A 14,735-nucleotide genomic window follows, 5' to 3' on the forward strand; every position below is an offset into this window, starting at 1 on the left:
TTATTTACCGTTAAAGAGGATGGAATGAGATACGTGCTGATCTACATAACGTGCATTAAGCTATTTTGTAAGGGAAGCTCACTGCATATGATTTTCTAATTGTTCCTCGTAAAACCCGTAGGAAGAGTTCTTCTTCTTTCCTCCAGTGCGTGGTGAGGACAGAGCTCTCCAAGTACCCAGTGCTCTGGGGAACCCCAGCATGGGCTCAGAGCATCACCAGTCCCCAGCGGTCTTTTCCCCGAAAGAGCTTTCCAAATGCTCCTGCTTCCCTCACACTGTCCTCCACAAAGCCAAATGTGTTTCTCGTTAAAGTAGCGCTGCCCGCTCAAATGTAGGCTTTTAAAAACAAACTTTTACAAAGATTACTGCCAAAAGGACGGTGGCAGGAGGAGGTATTTCACACATCAGGGAAGACGAATCCCACCTAATGAGACAGTGAGGTATGGCATAATAGCCTTGAAATTATACATATTTTCCTAGTAACTAATCTGTAATGAAATGCTATTATAAGACAGTAAACCCAGCTATCTTCAGGCTCTGACACAAGGTCTAAGTAACTAGTTTATGGAAGTGAACCGTCCCATGTAAAAAGGAATTAAAGTTTTAGTTATTTAAAGCAGTCCCACAGAGAAACTTTTAAGCCATTTCCAGCCTTTTCTTTTCCTTCTCTCTCCAAGTTGCATGGTCCCAAGTCAGAAAGAAAGGAAAGAATAATCCGGTGGAACTACAGCACTGGGGAAAGGCCCCTTTGCTCCAGCTCTTTCTCTCCTTCCATCACCCAACTTCCCAAAAATCACGCATCAAGGTTTTCTGCCCTCTCATATCAAGAGGAGCTTTCCGTAGAGCACGTTGGCTTTTTACTTCTCAAACGCAAGTCTGAATTTCAGAGCCAACATGTGTGTTTCCCGCATGTTTTAGTAGCTCATTAGACAGACAAGCCGCTGAACAGAGCTTACACTTTAAACCACAAGCTCAGTGAAGGGGACTTGGTGAGTCTGAAATCACAAACTCATTTATAAACCAACTTCCTAAGGACCCACAAGGCGTGGAGAGGAAGGCTCACAATGCTTTGACAAAAAAGCAACCGTTTCTTTATACTCCCTTCCCCTTTTTTAACTTTTTATATTACTGTTTATTAAATAACAGAAAACATTCCAGATGAGAACTGTACTTTCAGCCTATCATTTTAGAACAAATTGTCCTCTTGCAAACTTTCGAACAGGAACGTAAAAAGTTTCTGAAGTGTTTGTCATTACAGATGAGTTTAATTTTAAGCTGTTCACAAAATGAGGTAACCTCACCAGCCTGCAAAATAAAGGACTATTACTGTAACAAGGTAGATTTTGCCCCAACGAGATTTCAAAGGTTAGATTTTTCTCTTTGTAAGAAAATACTACAGTAAACCCAAAGCTACACTCCAGCTAAAAACTTGCCCCACACTGGTGTTAGCCTGAACAAAGACAGATTTTGTTAGTTTCCTACCTGGACATATTTTACTTTTAAGTAAATTGCAATTCAACTGTTAGTGACAAATTGAAAGAACATGAAGTGGATGACGATGTGCTTCTGATGGAAAGCAGAAGAGATAAGGGAGGACTTTTAGAGCGCATTACTTCTGCAGTAGTAGCCTTGAAAATCTCGGATTTGTAAAATAAGAACTGCCAGCTAGGTTACTCCTCACCAGAAACCTGACGTAATCAGAATTCAGTTTAATTGGGGTGAAGACAACTCTCCAACAATTTACTGTACAGCAATAAAATAGTCAACAATGCTGCACTAATCAAACTACGAGGCAGCTCTCATTAGATGGCTATCTCTGCATGAATAATGCTCTATTACATGTTTAGGTTTAATTAAATGTAATACATAAAAATTTCTGGTAATGAATATAGGTATCCATATGCCTCTACTATACTTGACTTCAATAATTCATCCATTTTTCTCACGTCCGCTCATAAGGACAATTTATCATGTTGTCAGCTTACTAACAGAAGTCATCTGGGGAAAAAGTTTCTGATGACAAATCCAAGGCTGATTAGGATTATAATGCTCTCAGATACTCCCTGCTTTTGTAAACTTGCATCAAACGCAACAGTTCTGAGTGGATAACTACATTAAGTAAAACGAAGGATATACTGACATGATGGGAGGATTTTAGGAGGATTTAGCCTTGGATTCCCCGACTTCCTATATCATTAAGATCTCACTGCCTGACCAAAATCTTACCACTTTTCTTTCAACCCTCTCCCCCAAAAATGTTTTGTTCCTTTTATTTATTTCTGGGGGAACAGCCCGTGCCAACGGATGCCACACATTTTTAACTCTCCGGGCATTGGGAGACAGCTGTGCATGGGGTTGGATTATCACCTGCAGACAGACAGAGGGACTGTGCTACTCTCAAACTTGAGGTTGGAAACTTGAGCTTAAACTCTCCGAAAGAGCACTTTTCCTTTTGGCAGGAGTGCCCCGTTGGTGTGGTTTGTTTTGTGTATTTTTTTTTTTAACCTAAATTCCTGTACTCCTCATGTTTAGTAAACTGCCTTCCTGCTTTTTCCACGAGCCCAGCTGCAGACACAGGTCCGACCTGCACAGCTCTCACCCCTACCCGCCTGCTGCAAAACAAGAACTGCGCTTCTACACTCCTCCTCCATGTGCCGGCATTTGCAGTCCTGTTTCCTCTCAGTAAGTAGATTATATCCAATATTTATAAAAAGATTAAGCTAATCTGACATTTAATTAATGGAAACAGCAATGTTTGACTTTTTATTTTAATAAGCGACACCCTTTGTTCGCACAGAAATCATTCCTAGTGGTATGAGAGAAAGAAAGAAAGAAAGAAAGAAAGAAAGAAAAAAAGAAAGAAAGAAAGAAAGAAAAAAAGAAAGAAAGAAAGAAAGAAAGAAAAGAGCCAGAAAGATTTAACAAAAGGTTCCGTTAAATTAGAGAGCAATAAACAAACACAGCCAATTTATGCATCAGAGTCATTAAATGTGTATCCTCTCCAACACTTTCTTCACAGATAGCACTTAGGTCTGCTACAATTGATCTGTGGGGAGCAGTTACCTTAATTATAAAATGAAACACCTCTGCTAATGCAGTCTCGGAGCCTTGTTAGTTTACACCCCAGACATGTGGCTCCGAATGGGCTCCAAATGCTAATGCCGGCGAAGGCGAGCATTGTCAGCCTCCGACGCGCCGTGCTTGGCAGGCCATGACTGCGCCCTCCATGAGGCACCCCTGCTTCTTTCTCCCTCTTGCCCTTGGGGTGGAGATAAAATGCAAGAAGTCTTTGGTCCGGCTCAGCGTGCACTTCTGAATAGTTCATTCATGGGCAGCCATTTGTACGAGAAGTCTTTTTATCTGATTATCTGCCCTCATTGTTAGGGCTTGTGCCTGGATGTGATGAGCCTTGCAGGAAAAATTAAAGAAGATGTAAACAGTAAATGCAGACATTTTGCAACATAGCTAAAAATAAATTGCACTACAGGCAATTATGCAAGTTTTACTGGATACATTAAAAAGACATTAAATGCACAGCTGTTTTAAGTGTCTTTTAAGCTGATAAATTAACTGTCTAATAAATTGTAAGATTTGTCAGCTAATAATGCTATTTTATCTGCTTTAACATATGCCTTCCTAGTTCATGAAGCATTATTGTAAGTGCCAAAAGGAGATAATGTGCATTTTACAGTGTTATGTCTTAAGTGGAATGGATCATTGGCCATGAAGAAGTGTGTTAATAAATCTCCTAGGCTTTGTTAATTGCACTCAATGAAGTGTCACTGTTAAAACACAAAAGATGTGATAGAGAAAGCTGAACATAATGTCTTTCAGTTTTACAATTAACAGTTCACTAGGCAAATCGACCAAAAAGACCATAATTTGTTGAAGCCTTATTAACTTACATTTTCCTAGTCAAGGTCATAATTGTGAATGGCTTAAAGCTATCTTTTAATGCTCATCAAGAAGAGTAACCTTGCTGGAGAGAATGAACTTTGCAGCCTCTCGGTAGCACTCAGCACCCGCTTTGCAGGTAGAAGACAAACAAAGCTGAACTTCCTCACGCCGCAGCCTCTCCCAGTCCCTCAGTACCAGCCAACACCGCTCCAAAGGAGGGAAGCGGGACTTTCAACACCATCCTTTCTCTACAGTAAATAGCAAAGTGCAAAAAACGGAAACAAAATTTCGGAAGAGCTGTACAGCCTGTTGTAGCTAGCACACTACAGATAGAGGACCACGCTGATTTAATTGGAAGAATTATTCATAAAGACTGGAGGGTTTGGTTTCTTTCACTCTCGCCTGGAAACTGAACTCTAACCAGAAGAGAAAACATATATAATCCATCAGATTTAGCAAACAACTATCAAAATCAAATACAATCACTAAGTACTCATCCCAAAGAATATCTATTTCCATATTTTTTTATTAAATATTGATTATCAACCACACTAACACTTTAGAACATCTCATCAGATTAGCACCACTGTGCTTTGTGGCAAAAATATTTCCACTTAAGACCATTTTGTGATAATGCAAAGTATTTTCTTCAGCAGGGTAATCAGAGTAAATACCAATGATGTTGAATTGGCACACATGAATACAGATACATGATTGCCATCTCGCTAATCCTCATGAAGTAATGAGAGCACGATAGAAGAATAATGACCAAGTGCTACTTTAAGTCAGTCATTTCTTCCTAAAAAAGCCTCGAAGTGCAGAATACAATGATTTCACAAAAATTGTCATATATTTAAATCTCAGACTACAAATGCTATTGCTTGCCATTAATATGACTGTTACATCGTGCTGCACTACTTTAAATAAGCTCAGCACTGGCTGTTTGATTTGCCTGATAGCAATTGTAATACTCTTCTGTCACACATATGAGATGTTAGAATACATATATAATACGTATTAATAAATCATTCTGCAAGTTTTAAAAATAACACAATGCACCCAGCTTTGCCACTGAGAGGTTACGGGCTGCCACCCTGACCAACACAGTCCATCAGAGCACCTTTCATAAAGTCTGGCAGAGCACTGACCGGACAGAGGATGCTCCCGATACCAGGATAGCCCTCGCCTACGGGTGCAGAAAGAAGGCAGAAGGCTATTGAACAAACAGCAGCGTTCAATAACACCTGCCATCAGTGAGGAGACAGCGCAGTTTGGGATAATTCTGACAGAATGTACATGGCACAAGACTTACAGAAAAAAGTTACTATGAAAAATTGAAAAGAAAACTTCCTTTCCTGTTAGAGACAAGATTGTTTAAGCAATCAGCAGCGTTCAGGTGAATACTGCAGAATAGCTACAGAAAATGACTATTTCCAACTAATACCTGTGAACATGTACCCTAGAAACCTCTCTTAAGGGATAAACTCATCCATCCAGAAAAGGAAAAACGAATACGTCATTCATGACCAAGCAAAGCAAACCATGGTTCACATTCTATAGCTGAAATACTTAAAAGCTTAAAAAAAATTTAAAAACTACCATCATCAGTAATTTTGCATGGTGCATACATTTTCTATTAATTGATAGACTTGGTGCAATAATCAGACTAAAAATTAATTGAAAACAGTATCTGGCATAAATATATATGTGCATGTGTGTGCGTGCATATGTAGAGCGAAGTGTAAAGCTATATAGATAAATAAACATGCATTTCCACAGCAGTATTACCCGATAGCTGACAAAAGCAATTTCAAGAGATCATATTGAAACCACTGACACCAAGATAACACAAAATAGCTGAAACACTGTGTTCTCTAAACAAAAAGATTTATGTTTTTACAGGAACAGCTCAGCTACACAAAGAGTAAAAGCTGAAGAGAGCCATCCTGGGAAGCTGGGAAACCTTTACCACCTCGCGTGTTGCACCCTTAGAGCTGCCTCACTTCCTTCTTCATGTGTTCAAGACCTGTTCAAGCTCAGGGACACATGCAGCGCCGTGGAAGCAATCTGCAAAACAAGCGATGTCAAGGCTCAGTCTTGCTGCAGGGGTTCCTGCCCTCTAATCTCGGGTTTGCTCCAGCAGGAACAGCCAGCGAGCTGCTGTCCTACCAACTAGGTGCACGTAACTCCCATAGCTCTTAGAAATCGCTTCCTTGTGATTTGAAAAACCATAAATATGAAAAACTATGAATAGAAACATAATTAGCAAAAAAAAAAAAAGTTTTATGTCATCTGTACATTACACCGGCATATACCTATCATACAGAGCCCAAAGAAATGCAAGCTTTCCTCAGCCTGAGACTTCATACTCTTTGTTTTAAACAATCTAATTGGACTGCAAAAGCAGATTCAGATATCTTCAGAGTGAAATTCAGTCCCCTTTTGAGATAATGTATTTATACTTTATGATGATTCAATTTAATGAAGAAGAGTCTATTGCTATTCATAGACTGTTAGCCTGACACCAGATAACACAGCTGGTTTTTGCCTTGGTAAACTGAGACCCCATTAAACCTCGAATACAAACTGAAGCTCTGAGTATTACAATTGGAAGTCCTCAGTCCCCCGTATTGAACCAAGCCCCCAAAATGGGCTTTCAAAAGACACACAGCACAAGTTTTGTGGAACTCAGCTAACCAGTCTGCTAGCAAATATGTAATAATTCAATCCCCGACTCCTAAATGCTTATCTTGAGTGCGTGATTTCCTGGGAGGACAATAAATTACCATTCTTTAGGTCAAAAGAAGGTCATGTGACTAGAACTATTTTCTGGGCCAGCAGCACAGTACAGTAAAAAAAGGTGCTGGAAACTACATTTGAGTGCAAACATCGCTGCGAGTGCTTGGGAAGGAAGCTGGCTCCAGCCCTCGGAGACGTTTGTGCAAGAGCGTACAAAGCGAGCTTCAAGGTGTTCTCCTTGCCTTTTTTATTTTTTCTTTAAGTTGGCTTCAAAAGTTCTTAAGTAGTTCTCAAATCACCTTGGATTTAATTTCTCTAAGCCACATTTAAAGAGAATTACCATCTGTCACAGTTGGTTAATCAGAATCAGTGTACTACAACTCATTCAGTTTTTATTAAAGAAAATAACCCTTCAGTTACTAGATTCTCTGGGAGCTTTCCAGTGAAGACACAAGCCATGCTTCTCCTTCACGAATTACCGGTGCCACTCACAAAAGTTAACTAACCTACAAACAAGCACACGGATGTGGGTTTATGTAAGTTGCCACTGCTGTTTCTCATCAATTTTATTTCCATATGCCTACACCCGTGCTTTGGTTTTTATTTACTTGGTCTCTTGTGAAGCTTAGAAAACTTCAACATAAGATTCGGGTAAATGCCCCCTCCCCCCAATAAAGATAGAGCGTAGTCACCATAAAAATATTCAGATTGTAAAAATAAATGCTCTGCTAGCATCAGTTTAGGAACAAAACACACAAGCAAAATCACATAAAAAGAAAATAAAAATTGCACGCTCCCGGATTAGCACACACGATTCCAGAGAAACCTGAGCGTTGACTTAACCAAGCATGGCTAAACCTGGAACACTAGCAAGAAAAGAGATTGCAATTTTCTCGAAACTGTGAACAAAAGGTCTGAATGCCGGCAAAAAGCAATGAATCCTCCTCATTCACCGAAACCAACTAAGTGGTAACAAATTGTGAGTTTCCAGTTGGAGACAATTGGCCAGGAATAATTATGCAAGATGCTAAAGGCTGATTTAACTCTTTCTTCCACCCATTTTGCAGGGCGTCAGAAGGGAGAGCTATAATAAGCGTTGCATGCTGGGACCTACGCCGCATTACAACCAATTTACTTTCTCACAGAGAAGTTCATCCTGCTGAGAGAGCAGGTTTCCATAGATAAAAGATGGGATCTCAAAACAAATTAAGGCTATGTGAAGCATGCCTGCATTTTACTGCAGTAAATTCTGCAGAGCTTGCCTGTTGGCAGGGGTAAGCTGCTATGACTTAAGCAGATACCAATCTGAGATATATTAAATAAATGAAAAAGCTGAAGTTCCTTACCCAAGCTCAGTATATCGGAAGTAACAATAGTGGATGTAGCCTTTTCTTCCTCTCACGTTTCAATCCTTCATTATTTAATAACAACTTTGGGGACAATTTAGTTGGTAGGGAGAAGAATGGATAAAAAAAGAAAAAGTGCTATTTTCCTTTGATGTGACAAAGGATGTTTCTAAAATCTTTTGTTACAGCTCATTATATTAGAGCAGCAGGGGGTATTCTACAAGTGTTTTGAGATACTGTTGGATTTCACATTTAAAACGTTGCGTTATCGGTTTCTAATAAACATTTACCAGGGAGAAGAGATAACAAGAATTTTTTAAAGGACAGTATTTTCTGAGTCATTTTGTTTGCGAGAGGATTGTTTTGCATGCATCTGTTTGAAAGCACTTTTTGTTTTGATCCATCCTTCTCAGCCGTGCAGATAGGAACAAATGCCGAAATTATTTGCAAATGAGAATCATCATCTCCACACACAGCGACCGTAGAGCAGGCAGAAAAGAAATTGCTAATCCTGACAGAAATTGCTCAACACAGGCATGTAATTAAATTTCTCACTGAAAGGAAAAACAACAAAAAAAAAAGAATACTGTTTGAAACATGAGGTACCTGAGGTTAAAATTTTGTCCAAAAGCTACACGAAGTCAGATCACTAAACTATTTTCCGTTTCGTGGCACTGGAATGGATTTAGGACTGCAGGTTTCTAAAGAACTTGCTTCATTTTTTCTTTCTCTCCCAGAAAACTGGTCACTGCCCTCAACGTAACTCAGGCACGTGCTTCTCTCTCAGCCATGGCCAGCCCCACTCACCCATGGCATTTTGGCAAAGTTTTTGCAAGATGGGCACAAACGTGCCCATCAAAAAGCACAGAGACGTGGTCCACGAGGAGATAATTTTATCACCTTTAGGCTCACCACTGCGCGCTGCCCATCACAGAAGCACCCAGCTAGGAGGATTTTAAAATATTCTATAAATCAGTCATCGGTGCTTCATTACACCGAGTTATTTACCAGTAGCATACAGCAAAGGATATAATGCTGTAGATATCAAAACACAAATGTCTCAAATAACAAGCTAAAATGCCTGGAGGGACAAAACTTGGTTAGAGCTCCTTGGTTAGAGCTCTTGGTTACAGCTCCTACCTGTGCACCTAAAAGCCCACTTCTTCCACACCATGCCTCTGGAAACATTACTTTCTTATCACCCTGCAGCACATCAGAAGGTTTTATTCACACCTTCAATTCACGTTGGTGATTTATTAGGAGATGGGCTGAAATGCGCTTGCCAAGGGAGGATGGTGAGTACTCTTTTTCCTGATTATGGCCCAATCTTTAACAGCTCAGGAAACATTTTCCTCATTCCTTTAATACACGTTTGAAGGATAAACAACCCAAAGGAGGGAAATCAGTCAGCCAGAAAAAAAAAAAAAAAAAAGGCTGTGCAGGTTTCCGTCAGATTAAATATATATTTTGGTAGCAAATAAAACAGACTGCAAGAATCACCCAAAGAAGGATGCACATATCTGGGGGAGATTTGGCTATCAGTCTGCTGAGGGCACAGGGCAAGCAACGTCTCAGCAGCCTCCTCACTACGCTCCACAATACGTATTTGCACGTTCTACGTGGTTATAAATAAAAGAAGGGATTTGCGATTATTTTAGGTAAAATAAAGTGGAACAAATTGTTGGCGTTGATATAGTCTCACGGTAGCTTAGCCTGCAAGGTCTTTTTTCAGAGCACCGCTGTGAGATTTAGGAGCGCTGCCCTGGCAGGTATGTGCGTGGGGAGGTGAAGCCTGGCTGCCCACAGGGACGTGTCTGTGGATGCAGGATGGGATGGGAAGTCTCAGAGACAGGCAAATGTTGTTGCAACTCTGGGGACGCCGTTCTCCCAGTCCCCCTTCTCTTTCCCAAACTACAGACCGAGCATTTACACACACACACACAAAAAAAAAAAGCTTCAACACACCATTCACCAAACTTTCCCATGAATTTTATTTATTACTAGACATTAGAAACAGTACCGCAAAATCTAAACCAATCTTTTTATTGGCCCTAACCACTCCTGAACGCCTCCTGCAGAATTCATATGCTCCACTCTCCATGCATCTTGCCACAAAACCAAAGCTGCTTCAAGAAGGCTGCCCCAGCTGGACCGGCAGATCTACCCTGTCATCCTCTTCTGAGTTTCTATCTAGCTCTAACATCTTTTGAAGCCAATAGCATTTTGATCTAGGAGGTAAAGGACTGCAGATATTAGCATCATCTTTTCTTTTACGCTAATTAAAAATAATAACCAAGTGGAACCTTCATGCAGGCTGTTTAAAAAACAGTGGTGGGGGTTTCACGTGGGATTTCTGATGCCTTGTTCACTCCATCAAAGGCAGAAGATTTCTGGTACAACTCCAGGAGCAAGGATCCGTGCCAAATCATCTGCTTAATTGCAACCTCCACGAGAACTTTACATTCTCGGAGCGCAAAAGCATTTTATAACATTACAAAGCCTTACCTACTTAATGCAGCTCGCATAATCCTGGCAAACTTAACTCAAACCCTCCATCATCCTCCACGAGCAGCAGCAGCGTGCTGAAAAATAAGAGCTCAGGTGTAAACAACAGCTTAACCTGGAGGCCTGTTCGATTGGTCCTTTTGCCTCACTCGGCCAAGATAAATCCCCTAAATAGACCATTTCGGAGGGTTAACCTCACTCTTGCTACCTTCTGGGGGAATTTCAGCCCCAAAGTGTTTATAAGCTTAAAAAACAGAAGGCAAACAAGCCTAACATTCAGAACAGAGCTTGTAGCAGGCAGTGGGATTTACCACGGGTATTAAGAAGATTGTGGTGCACACATGCTAACGCCGCAGCACGCAGCAGCCCCGCTATTCCCATCACAGCTACATCGGGCAGCACAGAACGAGCACGCTGCTTCTGGAAACTGCGCCACCCCCTTTGTTCCCTTTTCAGTGGCCATTTTGCAAGAATTGAAATTTTCCAAACACGGAGATGGGGCTCTTCTGTGCTAGGCTGACATCTCGGTGTCAGAGACGAAGCCTCTCTCCCCAAAGGGTGGCAGGGCGCCAGCTGGAGCCCTGGGCCCGACAACATATTTTTGCAGATTATGCAAAACTGGCAACGTTTAGCTATAGAGGAACATCACAGCTGCTCTCCATACCCTGTCAACCCCAATCGTGAACTTGCAACAGGTTTCATTTAGTAAGAGCCTAAAGGGCTCCAAAAGCGGTGTTTTGTAGGCAGCACGTGGCACCCAAGTACCGTGAGGATGAAGGTTGAACAGCAACCCTCTGAGGACAGCCCCACCTCTACCAGCCAACAGAGGTATCGCAAGCTTCCAGGGAAGCAGCCAGCAAACGAATTTTTGTTACATTAGGTGCTTGCACCAGATTTGCTTCTTGATGAATTATACCCCAAAAAAACAAAACAAACAAAAAAAAACACAGAATAGTCAGACAAGTTTGTTTCATTCATATGTGTGCAAAAGGATTGCCTAAGACACAGATGTCTCCTGCTTCCACCAGAGGCTGAAGTCAAGAAGTCCTTTGACCACCTATTAGTGGGGAAGCCTATTAACAGGCAGAGACTCTTAATAATGCACATTTGAAATGATATTTTAATATTAAAACAGGCGAGAGTATAGCATTTGGTAGCGCACAAAGTATTACAATGTTCCAGTCACCCACAGCCTGTACTCTTTGCTTTGTGGCCCGTTTTGGATGTGCATGCCTTGGCATAGTGCTCAAACAGTATTTTTGTCCATCAGTGAGATGCTAATCTTCTTATTAACATATTACTCCTAATATCAGAAGATAATGATGTTTCTAACATATCTAAATGTCCACATGGGAAAAATTACATGTGAAAAACTTGAATATTGAGCCCATAAATAAAATTAAACATGACGTCTTTTATTGCATTACAAACAAAATGGCAGTGATGCTGAATGTTTAGGTGTGTTTGAAGGCACCAGGATCCCATCGTAACAACTAGCATTGAAAATCTCAAGGTATATCCAAACACTCCTTAAAATAAAAAGAAGCAAACTGTTTCTGATCCAGCTGAACCTGTTTCCTATTTTAACTTTGACCCTGTATAAAGCCTGCAGACCTTCCCAGACAAAGAATGATGATAGTCCCCACACGATACTGAAAGAAAAAAATCATGTAAAAAGTGGAGATAGAATTCAGGTGGTAGGCTCAGTTCGTTAAATCACTGCATTATGAATTTATGTAAACAGACATGCAGGCCCCAGGAGGTGCAGCAAGCAAAAATATGTTTTCCTGACAAAAGTGTAACCTCCTGATTTGTCTTTCCTTAAATATTTCTGATTCAATGTGATCTATGGCACCTGCATAGCCCAGGTAGCACAGATAGGCACCGAGTCCATATTGCAAAACACGTTACACAAAGTTGTACAAGGCATAATTTTAATTAACCTGGTTTATAATTTTGGTTGTTCACACTGGAGAAACTTAACAAGCAGATGAGCCGTTACCACATACCCACAGCTGTATGGTACCTTAGTGTAGCTACATGTCCTGACATTATTTACACAAACCTACGGTTGTCACTGCACTAACAAAACTGGTGCCAGCCCCTGCTGCCATCCTGCACACCCAGCCTGCTGACATGGCCCAGGCTCCAGGCCCCCTTCTTTTTTGTTCTTGTCCGTTCGTGTCATTTCTAGACTCCTGTTGTCCATTCGTGTCATTTCTAGTAAAGGAAGAGAAAAGACAGTGTGGCTAAGATTACTGGACTGAAGCAAGCCTCCATTGATCTTTTCTCCTTTTTTCTTTACTTTCTACCAAGAAACCTTTAAAAAAAAAAAGCTATTGAAAGACTGGAAAGTGTTGAAGGACTAAAGCTTTGTGGTAGAACTTCTTCCAGCAAACTCCAGAACAAGGACAGTCAGAGCTTCCTCTATTTTACAGCTCTAGGTAAGTCCCGAAAAACCTACAGCCCCCTTCAAATGATTAAAGCAATTATACCTCAAGTAAGTTTATTTTGGCATTGATTGTTCACGCCATACAGTAGCTAATGGTTGCTCAAGTAACAGCTGATGGATGTACCTGAAGTCAGGACAAGCACAGCTCACCAGGGACGAGCTCTGCTAACATGATGCAGGCCAAGATGGGCGCTTACAGCAGAATCTGTAAAGAGGAACCCCACATCCTTTTGAAGATACCTTTTAATTACTGTTGGGGTTAAATCATACTATTAATAATATGCCTAGGACGAGTTTGGTGGTACAAAGAAATGGACCTGTACCCATCTGTGCATTTCAGCTGCGTTTTGTTGAGTGACAGGTGCATCAAAGCCCAGTCAACGGAGTCAGCATTGGCTTTAAATGCCAGAAATGTAATAGTGAAGTTAAACTCCTGCGGCTCTTCAAAGGTGTTCAGACAGAGCAGACACCGTGGATGTGAAAGGAAGCAACACGCTGGGGGGGGGGGGCTGTGCAAAGATTGGGTTTCACTCGCAAATTTGCAGGATTATTGATGTCTTCATCTTCGTGTACTTAAGGCAGAAGGTTGCCAACAACTGTATTTGATGGGCAAGGGAAATAATGAATTTCCTATCACAGACAGACATTATTTCTTGGATCTAATCTTCACTGATATTGGCAAAGAATTTTCATAGCCTCTTCATCTACTCATATTGAAGTCAGTTTTAAAATAATACAAAAAGATTTATTTTTATTGGAAGCTGCAAGGCAGGTTGTCAGCTCCAGTTTGCCCAGTGCTTGGGCAGTGATGGACACCCAGGAAAGGTGGAGCTCGGAGCCAAACCTCGGCAACCATATTCCACGCAGATGACGTCAAATACCTCCTCCTACGAGGCAAAGAAACATGCAAGGCTAGAAGTCCTGCACTAAACAAACTCGTCACCTCAACAACAGTGAGCACGAAGCGCTAACATGGCTACTGCACACGTACACAGTGCGGTGTGGAGGAGGTCTCAGTGCAATCACTTTCAAAACGCTGCGTAGAGCTGATAAGCAAGTGGATTTTCTGATTTTTTCAGGAAACTGAAAGCTCCTGCAAGAGAATGGGAAGGGTTAATGCTTGTTTCTGCTCAGATGTGTTACAAAAGCATTCGAAGCGACTGTTGCATGAAAGGAATGGAGGTGGTCTTTTTTTTTTTTTTTTTATTGAGAGCTGTTAAAACTAAAAATTCCCATATACTCTCACTTCCCTTTAGAGGTCTGCTGGGGTTGGCTTATTCCTCTGCTTTGATATGCAAATGGGCAGCTTGCTTTCCTGCGGGGGACACTGGAAGGCGGCCAAGGAACACAGAGGAGATGTCCTGTCAGGAGAGCAGCCCGGCCGCCTCCACTGCTCCTCGGGCAGCGCTGAGAGCCAAGTTTGTGTTTTGGCTTAAAAATAAAATACCTTTGTTAATAGTTTTTCCTTCCAATATAAATGTTTATATATTTACCCTGCTAGTCATCTCTGCTGGCCAATAGCAGGAAAACAACAGTTTAGCTGTTCCTTTTCGGGCGGTGTGTTACTAAACTTATATTCCTCTTTTGAAGATGCTATTTATGCTGCTCTTGGTTTATTTCAGAGAATACTGGTTATTTAAGTAGCATTTAAACTGTTCAAGTGCAATGAAGAGCTACGTTTTTAAGAGGTGATGAGTTTATTTCTCCTGGGTAGTTCTCATTAATTGTGTATCTGGCCCATTTTGTGGGGAAGATACAAAGAACATTTTATTTTTCATTTCCTTGTCCCTTTCAGC

General features: G+C 41.1%; 1 protein-coding gene across 9 annotated transcripts in view; it reads right to left on the reverse strand.

Moving 5' to 3' along the window:
- Positions 1 to 14,735, reverse strand: part of LOC308177006 (uncharacterized protein) — a 145,037-nt gene that overhangs the window by 102,428 nt on the left and 27,874 nt on the right. For 2 of the 9 annotated variants that reach the window (XR_013938772.1, XR_013938774.1), the window contains 2 exons: positions 13,931 to 14,032; positions 11,443 to 12,707 (listed from right to left, as the gene is read on the reverse strand). The exons of 4 other annotated variants lie outside the window; for them this stretch is intronic. The gene's annotated coding sequence lies outside the window, so the exon portion shown is untranslated. Of the gene's footprint in view, positions 1 to 11,442; positions 12,708 to 12,839; positions 14,033 to 14,735 lie in introns of those variants that run through there. 3 more of the 9 variants (XR_013938775.1, XR_013938776.1, XR_013938773.1) reach the window with 2 other exon arrangements.

The sequence above is a fragment of the Anser brachyrhynchus genome (assembly GCF_964034855.1).
Source record: "Anser brachyrhynchus genome assembly, chromosome: 13".
Taxonomy (NCBI): domain Eukaryota; kingdom Metazoa; phylum Chordata; class Aves; order Anseriformes; family Anatidae; genus Anser; species Anser brachyrhynchus.